At 39.8% G+C, this 14,963-nt stretch overlaps 1 long non-coding RNA gene across 1 annotated transcript in view; it reads right to left on the reverse strand.

Moving 5' to 3' along the window:
• Positions 1-6,847: 6,847 nt before the first annotated feature.
• LOC137096718 (uncharacterized) overlaps positions 6,848-14,963 on the reverse strand; it is a 33,714-nt gene continuing 25,598 nt past the window's right edge. The window contains exon 3 of the long non-coding RNA XR_010909650.1: positions 6,848-7,147. This is a non-coding gene — a long non-coding RNA (uncharacterized lncRNA). The remainder of the gene's footprint in view (positions 7,148-14,963) is intronic.

The following is a 14,963-nucleotide window of genomic DNA, read 5'->3' on the forward strand; positions in this document are numbered from 1 at the left end:
ACAAAAAGGCAGCAATTTGATGCCATGCACATACATACATACAGTAAAAAAATAGACATATATATTAAAACCAAACATCAGCAGCAATATTAAAACAAGTAATTAAAATCACATCATCCAGAGTCAAATCTAAGGCCATTCCATTAGTCATTTCACAATTCCATATACTCATATTGCACTAACTTCTAGCCAAAAGCTTGGTCCCATAACCAGGTTTTTACTTTCTTCCTGAAGATCAAGAGGGAGGGGGTGATCTGATTTCACTGTAAAAGGAGTTCCACAGCTGAGGTGACACCACTGAGAAGGCCTGTCTCTTGTCCCCACTAATTGTGCCTGCAAAAGAGGTGGGACCAAGAGCAGGGCCTCCCCAGAAGATCTTAATCTCCGAGGTGGATCATAGAGGAAGATGCGTTTGGACAGGTAAGCTGGGTCAGAACCATTTTGGGCTTTATAGGCTAAAGCCAGCACTTTGAATTGTGTTCGGTAGCAGACTGGCAGCCAGTGGAGCTGGCACAATGGGGGGTTGTATGCTCCCTGTATGCCACTCAAGTTAGAAACCTGGCTGCCACCCACTGGACCACTTGAAGGTTTCAAACAGTCTTCAAAGGCAACCACACATAGAGCGCATTGCAGTAATATATACGGGATATATACGCATTGCAGTAATATATACGGGATGCAACAAGAGCATGGACCACCGTGGTCAAATCTGCCTTCCCAAGGTATGGGCACAATTGGCAAACAACTTTTAATTGTGCAAAAGCTCCCCTGCCCAAAATCTGGGGTTCCAGGTTCAACTCTATACCCTGTTCAGCCTTCCGACTCACCCGGAGTGCCTCTGTCTTGTCTGGATTCAATTTCAATTTGTCACCCTCATCCAGATCGTCACAGCTGCCAAACACCAGTTCAGGACCTGAATAGCCTCCTTAGTAGCAACATCATCTGTGTACAGATGACATCGAACTCCAAAACCTGAGGCTTAAGGACAACTCTTTGTGATATCACATGTCTGCCATTAAGCATGAGAAATTAAACCTCAGCCACAGAGTTGCACAGAATATGCCATTTAACTAAAAAACCATTATGACTAACAAATGAAATAAGTAAGTAGGCCCTCCACATTTTCTGGGGTTAAAGTTATAGGAGCCCCATCAAAGAGGAAAACCAAGAAACCCACTACCTCATTCACCTGAGAAAACACCTCTCTAGATCCTCCATTACAATTCTTTGGTCAATGTCCAACACAGGCTGACCGTTGAATTGTACTGGAGGACCTAGATATTCCTAGAAAAACCACATTAATCAAATCTGCAAGCAATCAAATCTGTGTATTGTTGAAGGCTTTCATGGCTGGAATCACTGGGTTGCTCTAGGTTTTTTTGGGCTGTATGGCTATGTTCTAGAAGCATTCGCTCTTGATGTTTCGCCTGCATCTATGGGAGGCATCCTTAGAGGTTGTGAGGTCTGTTAGAAACGAGGAAAATTGGGTTTATATATCTGTGGAAAGTCCAGGGTGGGAGAAAGAATTTTTGTCTGTTGGAGCTAGGTGTGAATGTTTCAGTTGGCCACCTTGATTAGCATTTGATGGCCTGACAGTTTTTAGGTGTGCCCTGTTACTGCCTGGGGGAATTCTTTGTTGAGAGGTGATTAGTTGTTCCTGGTTGTTTATTCTCTGGAGTTCCCCTGTTTTTGAGTTTTGTTCTTTATTTACTGGAGAGAATGCTTCTAGAACATGGCCATACAGCCCAAAAACCTACAACAACACTATCAAATCTGTAAAAGTTTAATCACCAAAACAAAGAGCCTGATTTACATGTTCCTCGAGACAGTGCTCCTTCCTACTGCTTCCTACTCTCTAGCATCTGTGGTCTGAGCCAGCTGCCTCATCATGCCTAATGATAGCTCTAGTATCTTCCCACCCATTCCAGAGGGGTCATGGCAATGGTGTGTTAAAGCACAGATCAAACTTTAGACCAGGGGTCCAGACCAAACTAAGGCCCAAGGGTTGGATGTGGTCCACTAAGGTCATTTACCTGGCCCCACCCCAAACTTTAGAGTGAGATTCACCCTAAATCTAGGAGCCCCCGGTGGCGCAATGGGTGAAACCCTTGTCCCAGTTAAGACAGGTTGGAGGTTCAAATCCAGCGAGAATGCGGATGGGCTCCCTCTGTCAGTCTCAGCGCCCCATGCAGGGACATGAGAGAAGCCTCCCACAAGGATGGTAAAACATCAAAAAAACATCCAGGTGTCCCCTGGACAACATCCTTGCAGATGGCCAATTCTCTCACACCAGAACTGACTTGCAGTTTCTCAAGTCGCTCCTAAAACACACACACACACACACACACACACACACACAAAACCCTAAATCTGAAACAAAGACACACAACAACAACAACAACAACAACAACAACAACAACAACCCTAATTAACTTAACTGTCTCATCAGCCAAAAGCAGACCCACACTTAATATACTGGCACGTTTATGTTGGCTAAAACAATTCTTCCGTTTTAATATTATATTGCTCTTTTATGGTTTTTTGCACTACAAATAAGATATGTGCAGTGTCCATAGGAATTAGTTCATGCTTTTGTCAAACTATAGTTTGACCCCCCCCCCCCAACAGTCTGAGGGACCATAAACTGGTCCTTTGTTTAATATGTTTGAGGACCCCTGCTTTAGACTATATGCCAACTGCATTTTTTTTTTAAAAAAATGTGGAACTTGCACAAATCTTTTAGTTAATGAGCCCTAGGACAACAACAACATCAGCATGAGTCTCCTTGTGTCAGTTTTCCAACAGTTTCCCACACCCACATGTCAGCTTCATAGTTCAGCATACAAACATGCATGAGAAATCTCACTAGCGATGACATTTTTCTAGGGAAAATGATGGGAGCCACAGTATTTCTCTGGAAAAGCCAGCACAAGCATGTCTGTCATTAGTGCCTGTTGGCCCAGTTGTACACTGTTCCTTAGACATCCGAAGGTAGGCATGCTTTAGAAAAAGATCTGAAATGAAAAAGAATCCAGGAAGCTCTTTCACCAGGAGCAGACGCTGGAGGCTGGAGCTGGTTTTGTAAAGCCTGCTTTCCACCCACTCAGCCCAGCTGTGGCCTATCTAAAGCAAACATCATGGCCATGGCTGTTTGCCCAGAAGCAGCATCAACAGCAGCTCTCTAGTCCTAGAGCGGAAGGAAGCTGGAAGACAGCTGCAGAAATCTAGCCAAGGTGCCTGAGAGCAACTGTCCAACCCTGTCATCATCATTCACCACGGCTTCTTAGAAATAATAAACGCCATAGTAAAACTTCAGATAGATGATGGACACTTACCGATATAGCGGAAATGCCCTGAAAATATTTCTCTTTCTTTGGTGACAAAAATCAAATGATTTTTTTTGGTATGAAGAATCCTTTTCTCAGAACTTCCTATGGTCCAAATAGGTTGTTAACAGCTTTAATTAAAACCTATCCCTCTCGGCACATGAAATGTTACACACATGGATTAAATTAAATACAGGAAGGAGGATTCTTCCTTGCCATTAAGTCAATGCCAGAGACTGTATATTAAACCTGAATGGTTTAGATTTTGTTACTTTAAACTTGTTCCAGTAAGTTAAGCTAAGTATACAGATTTGGTACAGGAATGTAAAGGATAACTGAACCTTAAAAATGATAGAACTTTTGGTCAAAAGAAGGAATTTGCTGACCTCTATCCACCCCCAGAACTGTTGGCTTTGATTTTATATTGTATTTTCTGCCAGCTGTTTTAGAATTTTTGAATATAATCATATTATAGATGTGTGATTATATTATATGGCTTCATCTGTTTGCTAGAAATCAGATGCAATCTTCCCTAAGAAAAAGTTCAAAACACTACACTGAAATGCACACACGTCTTTGTTTATCTTAAGACAATGTTTTTGCATCAGTATATCCCAGTCAAATCTCAAATATGTCATTTATCTCAGTAATAACAGCAAATGAAAGAAGATTTAAGACAATGAATTGAGCCGGACTGGATTCTGGATTCTGATTTTAACAGACGTGTTTTAATTAACTGTTTTATTACTGGTTTTTAATATTTTTAATAAAATCAATCAATATTGCTGATTGATTTTATTATGCCGGCACCCGATGATGCTTTTGTGAGGCCACCCTGAGTCCCGCCTCATGGGTGAGAAAGGTGGGGTAAAAGCATAGAAAATAAATAAATAAATAAATGCTGAGAAGAAGATAGAAATCTCTGTGCGTAAGTAGATAGAACTCATCCGACAAATATTTGAGATTTACTAGGATATACAAATTGTTAGTACAATTACCTAAATAAAATATACATCAATCTCAAATCTCCCTCACTTAAAAAGAATCCTCTTGAATTTCCATGTTTTTGGATCAGTCTCAGTTGAACCTAATTTGTTCATGTTGAAAACTTCAAAGCTGAAGACAATTGGCTGAAGACAATTGATCTGTCATGTTATCTTGAACTGATTAAAGCAGTCTGAACCACTGATGTTTTTAAAGCTTGATGTTTGTGGAACGAGATCAAAAGGGCCAAACTCTATTTGCAACTTTTGCACCAAACCAATAATTCTATTTCTGAACTGAGCAAATACAAGAATCTGCTATGACTTGTAACCTGCATTAAGCCCTTGGGGTATGGAGGAAATGGGGAAAATAAGAAGGGAATGATCTCTTCCACACATTTATCAGCTGGATATTTAAACCATCAAGATGCTTCAAAATGTGATAAGCCAGAGTTTCTAGGGTCAAAGCATCAGGACTTTGAAAATATCAGGACTAGAGATGGAAAGGCCTGGAAAAATGGAAAAAATGGAGAAGAACAGCTATTTCCAGTTTTTTCCAAACCCCTTTTCCCCAGAAAAATTGAAAGGTGTGTAAAATATGTTCTTTTCCAATGATAAATAATATATTGATGACATAGTATTCAAATGACATAACATGAAGACCTGAATAAAAGATTTCTGAATCTTTTTGTTTCTACACACTCCCCAGGTATTTTGGCCTACAACTCCCAGAAATCCCAGCTGTTTACCAGCTGTTAGGGTTTCTGGAGTTGAAGGCCAAAACCTCTGGCGATCCACAGGTTGAGAACCACTGTCCTAAGTTAAAGGCTATATGAATACCGAATAGTCATCAGTGCACAAAACAGAATTCAGGTCAAGGCTGCATAACAGTAAATTGTCTTGGGTACCACATTGGGAGAAAGGCAACTCTAAATTAAATGTATACAAATATACATAAAGCATTATTATTATTATTATTATTATTATTATTATTATTATGTTGTATGGCAATATGTCTAATAGTAGATCTATGGCTGAATTATGTTAGTCATAGCAGTAGCTCTCTACAAATGAATTCTTAAATCCATTGAAATGTAGATCATGTGGTTGGCTAGTGAATGGCTGAAACCAAAGTCCTTCTCAGCATTGCTTTGTTGTAGGGAGTTTCTCAACAGCAATTGTGTTGGATCTTTGAGAATTTAACTAAGTCGGGAAAGAGTTGTTTTACTACTTACTGAATCATAATTTATTTGAATAGGAACAAATTTAGTGAATCCAACTAGAGCTGAGTCAATACATTTATTGGTCTAATTCTTTAGTGCACACAGACTAGTAATTTTTCTTTACGGTCTAAACATTTTGTGGTATAGAACACCACAGAATCATAACTCCTGTTATGCATCATGGCCATGGGATTTTAATACCAATAGTAAGAGAAAAAAAATCTTAAGAGCACCAAATGTATAATAAAGTTTCTACCTTGAAAGTTCCTAACCCTAAATTAACATACTCCAGAAAATTCCTGCAAAATTCAAGGCAACTTGCTTCCTAGTAAATACACCTAGGATTACTGCTTGAGTCTCAAACAGAATTGTTAGTCTCAACTAAAAAATGATCACTGAATCAGTGGAACTCATAGAAGTGTTTGCTTGCACTAATTGATTGTTTCTTCTCTAGCTGGAGCAACAGTTGGATTTAGGTTTGCGTATTACATTGTCATTCTTTACTCTAATACACATTTATTTATGGCACCATCAAGATTCAATACAATACAAGTTTACGTTAATTCCAATATTAAATTCAATTGAGTCATCTCTTTAACACAACCAGTACATCAAATCCTGTTTGATAAAGGTCATAAAATGCCTTTGCCATGCAATAAGGCTATGGAAAAGCATCACTTCTGTGGAAAAGAATTCTCTGGAACAAATGTTTTAAATATGTATGAGACCAAATTAATTGATGAATCATATTCTCCCTTAACAAATCACTTGGACTTATAGGTCAACTGCTGAAGATTATTCACATGGCCATTGATGAAGTCACTCAAAATGATATTTTCAGTGATCACCCACAACTATGGAAAAATTTCTTTCCTCTTTGTGGATGTTTAACAGTTTCATTATAGGCATTTATTACAGCTGAGAATTGGAATTTCTGGAACAGCTAGCAAACAGTGGCAGTTAGCTGTTATGTTCACCATATAGAGAGGGGGGGGGGAGAGAGAGAGGGTGGGTGGGAAATTATATACATAGTAACTGGGCATGTATTACTTAACCAAGGAGATTTATAGCAAATCATCATCATCTGACATTCAATAGTTGTATTTTTTTCTAGCAGGTCATACAATGTCAGCTAATGCTGAAGAGATAAATGTAACTATCTCAGAATGCCTAGGAAACTTTTCTTTGTTAGTCAGAACAAAATGATCTTTTCCTCTTCTTCCCTGCCCTTTTGTAGAGATTTCAGCTAGGATCGCAGATAAGGAGGTTCATGCCTGGTGAGCTTCCGCTAAACCAGATGAGCCCAGATTGAGGGTTGAAGGCAAAGCTACAAAGGTTTATTATGATTTGGTCAAATAGAATGCAAGTACAAACAATACCCTTCAAAAGATACAAGCACAAATTCACAAAAAATGACATTTTATGCCATTCTGACAGTTATTCAAACCTTTTGCTCCCTCTCCTGATTTGTTGAAAGGCGATGTCAGCTTGTATCTGTGCAGGGATTGACTGGAGGTTCCCCTGACATCAGAGGCAGCAGGAGGAGATCCTCATGGTCGGAAGAACAGCTGGTGGTTGAACAGTTTAAAGGTCCAGTCCATTGCAGAGACACCCCCTGGAAAAATGATGATGTGGATATGCACGTTATTACTTAATTAACTTAAATGTCAAGTTACACTGAAACAAAGGTTTCAAGACTCAAAAGGACAAAGGTGACAGTTCCAAATTATCAGAAGCTTGGCTGCCCAGTCAGGAAATTAATTAATTCATGTTTGTTGAGCCTTCCCTTCCATGGGAGTGGCAAGCTCTCAGCCGCAGTTAAATGGATGAACACCCTGAGTTCATCTTGGTGACAAAGGGGATCATTTGTCTTTACACACACACACACACACACACACACACACACTATCTGACTTGGGAAATAGTTGGAGTGAACCTAACCACAATATCCATTTCCAAGGGATTATGTAATCTGAGGGCACAGTCAGGCCCGTAGCCAGGATTTCGATTTGGGGGGGGACTGAGTTTCTTTCGGGGGGGGGGGGTGAGTCTGAGTGAAGGAGGGTCTACCCTAGCAAACCTTTTGTATCATTACCCCAATACCCCCATGCAAATGGGATATATTGAGTATGGTGATCAGATGAATAAACATAACAGTTTAAATAATGCACCAGTAAGGCCTTTTCGCGAACCACCATGAGAATTTCGGGGGGGGGGCTGAAGTCCCTCAAGCCCCCCCCCCCCGGCTACATGCCTGGGCACAGTAGAGGTAGCTGTCTTCAAGATACATTTAATATATTTTATATATTCAAGAACTGACACTATATGCAAGTAATACAAGTTACACATAAAATACAAATTTGATACTGTAGAGAAGTGTTTATTATAAAGTGTTTATTATAATGTGTTAATATCTGTATTTGTGTTTTACATTGGTTGCCTATGGCCTAGCTGTGAGAGATAGGTTGCCATGGAGACAAGGCAGAAGAGGAGGTGGGAGGAGCTTAGAGAGAAAAAGGTTTGAAAGTGACAGTTAAGTTTCAGTCAGGAGGAAGAGACCCTGAGAAGAGGAGCAGAGTCAGATAGGACTCTGGGAAAGTAGCAGAGTCGGGAAGGGACTCTGAGAAAGTAGCTCAGTCAGGAGGAAGAGACCCTGAGAGAGTGGCAGAGTCAGATAGGGACTCTGAGAAGTGGAGCAGTGTAAAGTCAGTTAGTTTTTAGTGTTTGTGAATATTTCTTCAGCAAAGGAGCTGAAGGGGAAAACCTCGTTAGATTACTTTGAGTAAAAAGAATCTAACAGAGGCGTTTTAGGATCGCCAGTAGTGGAAGACTGGAGATCAGTGGTTTGATCCAGTATAGGTCAAACAGTGAGAATATTCACAACAGGGAACACTGAAATAATAAAGCGCTTCACTACAGAAAGAGTTTATAAGTTGTAACATCAAAAGCCTGAATTGTATCTCAACCAAGCCATATTGTAACCATCAAGCATATGCCAAGCTCAACATCTTCATATGGCAACATAAGCTTTGTTCAACAATAAACTTGTTCTCTTTGTTATTTTAAAACTGCCTCATCTCCATTGATTTTACGTTCGGTGCACCCACTCTACCAAAGTTACCTCACAACCTAAACAGAGACTTTAATACCAGCGTCTCTATACATATTGGTGGCAGTTTAATTTAGCATTCTCGGAACTTCCTTACAATTTATGGTGGTATTCGGTGGCATTAATACTTCTTCACATATTTTTGGTGGCAGACGACGGGATACGTTTAACAACTGATCGAGTGCCTTAAGATTAATTTAGGAATAAGTTGTGAGGTAAAAGTTGTTGGAATATGGCTACCAGGTGACAGAGAAAGCTTGCTGAGGAAACAGAGGGAGACCAAGAAGGAAGTTCGGGCTCTGAAGCAGAAACAGAGCCAGTGCCTATGTCAGAAATGGCTTATAAGTACAAACTAGAGATGAAACGATTGGAGATGGAGGCAAAACAAAGAGAGAGAGAATTGGAGATGGAGAGAGAGGCGAAACAAAGAGAATTTGAAGAAAAACAAAGAGAGAGAGAACTGGAAATGGAGGCAAAAGAAAGACAAAGAGATAGAGAGTTGGAGATGGAGAGAGAGGCGAAACAAAGAGAATTTGAAGAAAAACAAAGGGAAAGAGAATTTGAAGAAAGACAGAAAGAGAGAGAACAGGAGATAGAATTGAAGAGAATGGAGTTTGAGCTGCAGAAGCAAAGATTAGCTTTGTCTCAAACATCCAGTGATATCCAGGAAGTGAGATCTGGAGTGGATACCCCAGATTTGACAAAGAAATTCCCTAAATTTACCAAGGACGATGATCCAGAGAAATTTCTAATCTCTTTTGAGAGATGTTGTCGAGATTTTGGGGTGGCTAAGGAAAAATGGATGACATACCTAAGGCCTCAGATAAGTGGGAAACTTTTGCAGATTTATGGACCGATGCCTGAGGAGTCTTATGGAGACTATGATCTGTTTAAGAAACAGATTCAACAAGAGTTTAGATTGACTCCTGAATATTACAGATTTAAGTTCAGAACCTTAAAGAAAGATAAAACCCAAAGTTTTGCTCAGGTGGCCTCAAAATTGTCTCAACTGTTCGATAGTTGGATAAGGACGTCTGAGGTGGAAGATTACCAACAGCTGAGAGAACTTTTAAAGCTGGAACAATTTTTCCAATTAGTGCCTTATGATATTCGCTTGGTGATTCAGGATCGTAAACCATCCACCATTGTAGAGGCAGCGGTTATGGCAGATCAAATAACAACCCTAAAAGAAGGATTCAAAAGGGAAGATCTGCCAAGTGACAAAAGAACAAACAGGCAGCCATTTTATCAACAACAAACGCGCCCACAGCAAGAAAAGGGTTCTGACTTAGAAAACACCATCTATAGGAGGCAGAGTGTAACAAGACAAACTGCTCCTGAGGTAAAAAGAAGGTGCTTTCAGTGTGGAAAATGGGACCATATAAAGTATCAATGTCCCCTGTTAAGGAAAGAGAAAACAACCCTCTTTATGAATAAAGTGAAAGAAACACCAAAGGCAGAACCAGATACTGTGTCAAAGGAGAGTTCAGGCTCAGAGCCTCAAGAGAAACAATGTTTGTTCATTTTGTCAGGCAGCCCATCTAAGGATTACTTAGAATCCATTTCTATTGACAACAAAGACATGAAAGGACTTAGAGATACAGGCTCGGAAGTATGTATAGTGCACCCAGAAATAATACCTCAGAAATTTCAGCAGCCAACCTCTGAAATAAGATTAAAAGGTTTGGGACCTGCGATACCAACAGCAGTAGTGACTTTGCCAATAGAATATGGAGGATGGAAGGGTATGTGGGATTTTGCAGTCAGTCCTGACATACCATACAGATGTTTAATTGGAAATGATTTGGCTAAGAAGATTGAAAACTGGAGGATGACGTGTGAGGAGAAAGAATATAACAACGAAAGCCCTGATCAAAAAGCCAGGTGTTTTGCCATACAACAAGATGGGGATGAGAGTCCGGAATCCAGCGCTACGGTTGCCGAGCTTGTTAAGAAGACGGGAGGAGTTGAAGAGATTCGGCAGGAACAAGGAGCCGATGAATCTCTTAAACCTCTATTCGCTTTGGCTCAAAACCCCACAATATCGGCAAAAGAACAGCCCTCCGAGTTTGTGTTAAAGAATGGTGTCTTATATAGAGAAACCAGAAATGTAAAGTCGACAGAAGGATCAGTGACATGTAGTCAAATTGTAGTGCCTCAAAGTTTTAGAGAACAGCTGATGAGGGTGGCACACGAAAACCCTCAAGGTGGACATTTGGGTGTGAGGAAAACCACAAAGAGAATCACTAAGAACTTTTATTGGCCTGGCATGTTCCAGAAGATCAAAGAGTTTTGCCAGTCTTGTGACATCTGCCAAAGATTGAGTACTGGAAGGGATAAAGTTAAAGCTCCTATGATCCCTATGCCAATAATTGGAGAACCATTTTACAGAGTAGGCATTGACATAGTGGGTCCTCTTTGTAAACCAAGCAGACTTGGTTACCGATACATTTTAACCATGATTGACTACGCCACAAGATATCCAGAGGCTGTAGCTCTAACTAACATCGAGACAACCACGATTGCAAATGCACTGTTATCCATTTGGGGAAGAACTGGTTATCCTAGAGAATTGGTTTCGGATTTGGGAACCCAGTTTACTTCCAGACTTATGTCGAAATTGCTTGAGTTATGTGGTATTAGACACCTGACTTCAACAGCTTATCATCCACAGACAAATGGACTAGTTGAAAATATGAACAAGACTTTAGTCAAAATGATAAAGTCTTACAGTCAAAAGAAGCCATACGACTGGGACGTCAAATTGCAACAACTGTTATTCGCCTACAGGACCGTCCCTCATGACAGTACTGGCTACAGTCCATTTGAATTGCTATATGGAAGGAAAGCTCGTGGTCCATTAGACCTGATAAGGGAATATTGGGAGGAAAGTCCGGCGACAGATCCAGTTCCAGTGTCGGAGTATTTAAAGGATCTTCAAGCAACAATGCAGCTGGCTAGAGACATTGCTCAAGAACATTTGCTTGCGGCTCAGCAGAGACAGAAAGACTATTATGATTCTACTGCTAAACCAAAGATCTTCAACATCGGAGATGAAGTTTTATTTTTATCTCCCAACAAAACCAACAAACTTCAATTGGATTGGTCGGGACCCTGGAAGATCATCAGAAAGCACAACCAGATAAACTATGATATTTATGATGAACATTCCAATGTAGAAAGAAGAGTTCATGTAAACATGTTAAAGCCTTATGTTGAAAGGTCTGCTAATGTATGTTTTGTTGTTTCGGAAGAGGAATCCGGTCCCTTTTCTTATTGAGAGGGTGATCGTGAACAGTACAAAAATTTAGATCGAGTAGATGTGAACATGGAGTTGTCCCAACCACAGCGTAGAGAGGTTGTGGAAGTTTTGAGTAAATATAAAGACATATTTTCGGATTTGCCAGGAAAGGTCCAGGGAGTCCAGCATCAAATAAACACCGGTGATGCAACTCCTATAATATCTCCACCCTACAGGGTCACAGGGAGAATTAATGAGTGTATTGAAAAGGAGATTAAAGAAATGTTGGACCTAGGTATTATTGTTCCATCAGTTAGCTCTTGGGCTTCACCCATAGTGTTAGTACAGAAGCCAGATGGCTAGATAATGTGAAAGGTACGAATAACAAATTGTTGAGATGGAGTTTATGTTTACAGGATTTTATATTTGAAATTAAACATGTTTCAGGTAAACGGAACATAGTTGCGGACGCCTTATCTAGAATTTCGTAGGTTAAAGGTTTGTATGTATGTGTAATTGAAATGTATTTAACCATAATATGTTTCCCTTTCAGAATTGGTGTATATGTATATATTGTTGAATAATATGTGGAATTATTTTTGCCATTCTGGGATTGAGAATGGTCCAAAAATAATTTTTCTGGGGGGGAAGGTGTAGAGAAGTGTTTATTACAAAGTGTTTATTATAATGTGTTAATATCTGTATTTGTGTTTTACATTGGTTGCCTATGGCCTAGCTGTGAGAGATAGGTTGCCATGGAGACAAGGCAGAAGAGGAGGTGGGAGGAGCTTAGAGAGAAAAAGGTTTGAATGTGACAGTTAAGTTTCAGTCAGGAGGAAGAGACCCTGAGAAGAGGAGCAGAGTCAGATAGGACTCTGGGAAAGTAGCAGAGTCGGGAAGGGACTCTGAGAAAGTAGCTCAGTCAGGAGGAAGAGACCCTGAGAGAGTGGCAGAGTCAGATAGGGACTCTGAGAAGTGAAGCAGTGTAAAGTCAGTTAGTTTTTAGTGTTTGTGAATATTTCTTCAGCAAAGGAGCTGAAGGGGAAAACCTCGTTAGATTACTTTGAGTAAAAAGAATCTAACAGAGGCGTTTTAGGATCGCCAGTAGTGGAAGACTGGAGATCAGTGGTTTGATCCAGTATAGGTCAAACAGTGAGAATATTCACAACAGGGAACACTGAAATAATAAAGCGCTTCACTACAGAAAGAGTTTATAAGTTGTAACATCAAAAGCCTGAATTGTATCTCAACCAAGCCATATTGTAACCATCAAGCATATGCCAAGCTCAACATCTTCATATGGCAACATAAGCTTTGTTCAACAATAAACTTGTTCTCTTTGTTATTTTAAAACTGCCTCATCTCCATTGATTTTACGTTCGGTGCACCCACTCTACCAAAGTTACCTCACAACCTAAACAGAGACTTTAATACCTGCGTCTCTATACATATTGGTGGCAGTTTAATTTAGCATTCTCGGAACTTCCTTATATTTTTGGTGGTATTCGGTGGCATTAATACTTCTTCACATATGCCAAGCTCAACATCTTCATATGGCAACATAAGCTTTGTTCAACAATAAACTTGTTCTCTTTGTTATTTTAAAACTGCCTCATCTCCATTGATTTTACGTTTGGTGCACCCACTCTACCAAAGTTACCTCACAACCTAAACAGAGACTTTAATACCAGCGTCTCTATACATATTGGTGGCAGTTTAATTTAGCATTCTCGGAACTTCCTTATAGATACATTTATTAAAGGGTTAGATTTGATAGAGTTTGGGTCCTTCTGGAGCTTCTAGCAGTTTCAGCATTTTAGGAGGTGAATTCACTGTACTCTAACCCAGGAGCCTGGGCCATTGGGTGGCATTATTTCATAAGAGAACCCCTTCTGAAAAGCAGCTGTGACAAAGTACTGCAATCAGTTAAGGCAGACAGTGGTTCTCAACTTGTGGGTCTCCAGTTGTTTTGGCCTTCAACTTCCAGAAATCCTAACAACTGGTAAAATGGCTAGGATTTCTGGGAGTTATAGGACAAAATATGGCCCACAACCTGGGGACCCACAGATTGAGAACCACTGAGTTAAGGGATGTGAGGTAATTTTGCCTTTGTGTTGGGTTTAATTGCTGCATCCCACTTAATATCTTCATGCAATCAATTAGTCATTGTGACTTTGTTTTATTTTGACAAACTAACAAACTTAAACGGGCCTGGGAAGAGAGTGGATCAGGGTTCTGAAATCATGATACTAAAAATACTTAGGATGCATTTATTTTCTCTGTCTTTTTTTTTTTTGAGATTGGTTTTTAATGCGCCACTGAATTGATACAGTGGTTGTTGCTGTTGTGTGCCTTCAAGTAATTATTGTGACTTGAAAGTGAATCTGTCACAGGAATTTCCTGACAGAATTTGTGGGGGGCTGTCATCCTCTGAGGCTGAGAGAATGTAACCTAAGGCCACCAAGTGGATTACCATAGCCAAGTCCCAGCAGCCTAGTCCAACACTGAAAACATACCACACTGGTTCACGGTTCTGGTTCCTGTTCTTTAAATATTTATTAGAATTTTTTTTAAAAAACCCTGGACATTTCTTTTTGTTTTTACCTAGCAAATATAATAACAGGCTGCTATTTAGACATTTCTGTGAAACCTAGAGCTGGAACTGTGGTGACTATAAGAAAGCTGGATTTGATTAGCATAACTGAGTACAGATTGCTAAATGTGATTTGCCATGCAAGTCAATAGGGAAAACAGAGTGTTCCACTGGTGTGGCAAACACGGCAGAAGCAGATCAAACAATAGAAACTGAATACTGTGTGGGCTGCTAACATTAATAACCAGTCATAAAGCCAATGTCTTGTAGATCCATAACACACCAGACCTAAATTGTTTTCCTCTTTTAGACCATTCCTTGAATTAATAAAAAAAAAAAAGCCAAATAAAGTCACATTTCTGTATTTCAAAATATAATTGAAAATAATCTTGATGTTCCTGAGGAAGGGGGGCAGAGGAAAGACTCCTAAATAGTATTTTTATTTAAAATATAATCCCAATCTAATTAGAAATAATTGTGACACACAC

Source organism: Anolis sagrei, chromosome 3 (assembly GCF_037176765.1).
Source record: "Anolis sagrei isolate rAnoSag1 chromosome 3, rAnoSag1.mat, whole genome shotgun sequence".
Taxonomy (NCBI): domain Eukaryota; kingdom Metazoa; phylum Chordata; class Lepidosauria; order Squamata; family Dactyloidae; genus Anolis; species Anolis sagrei.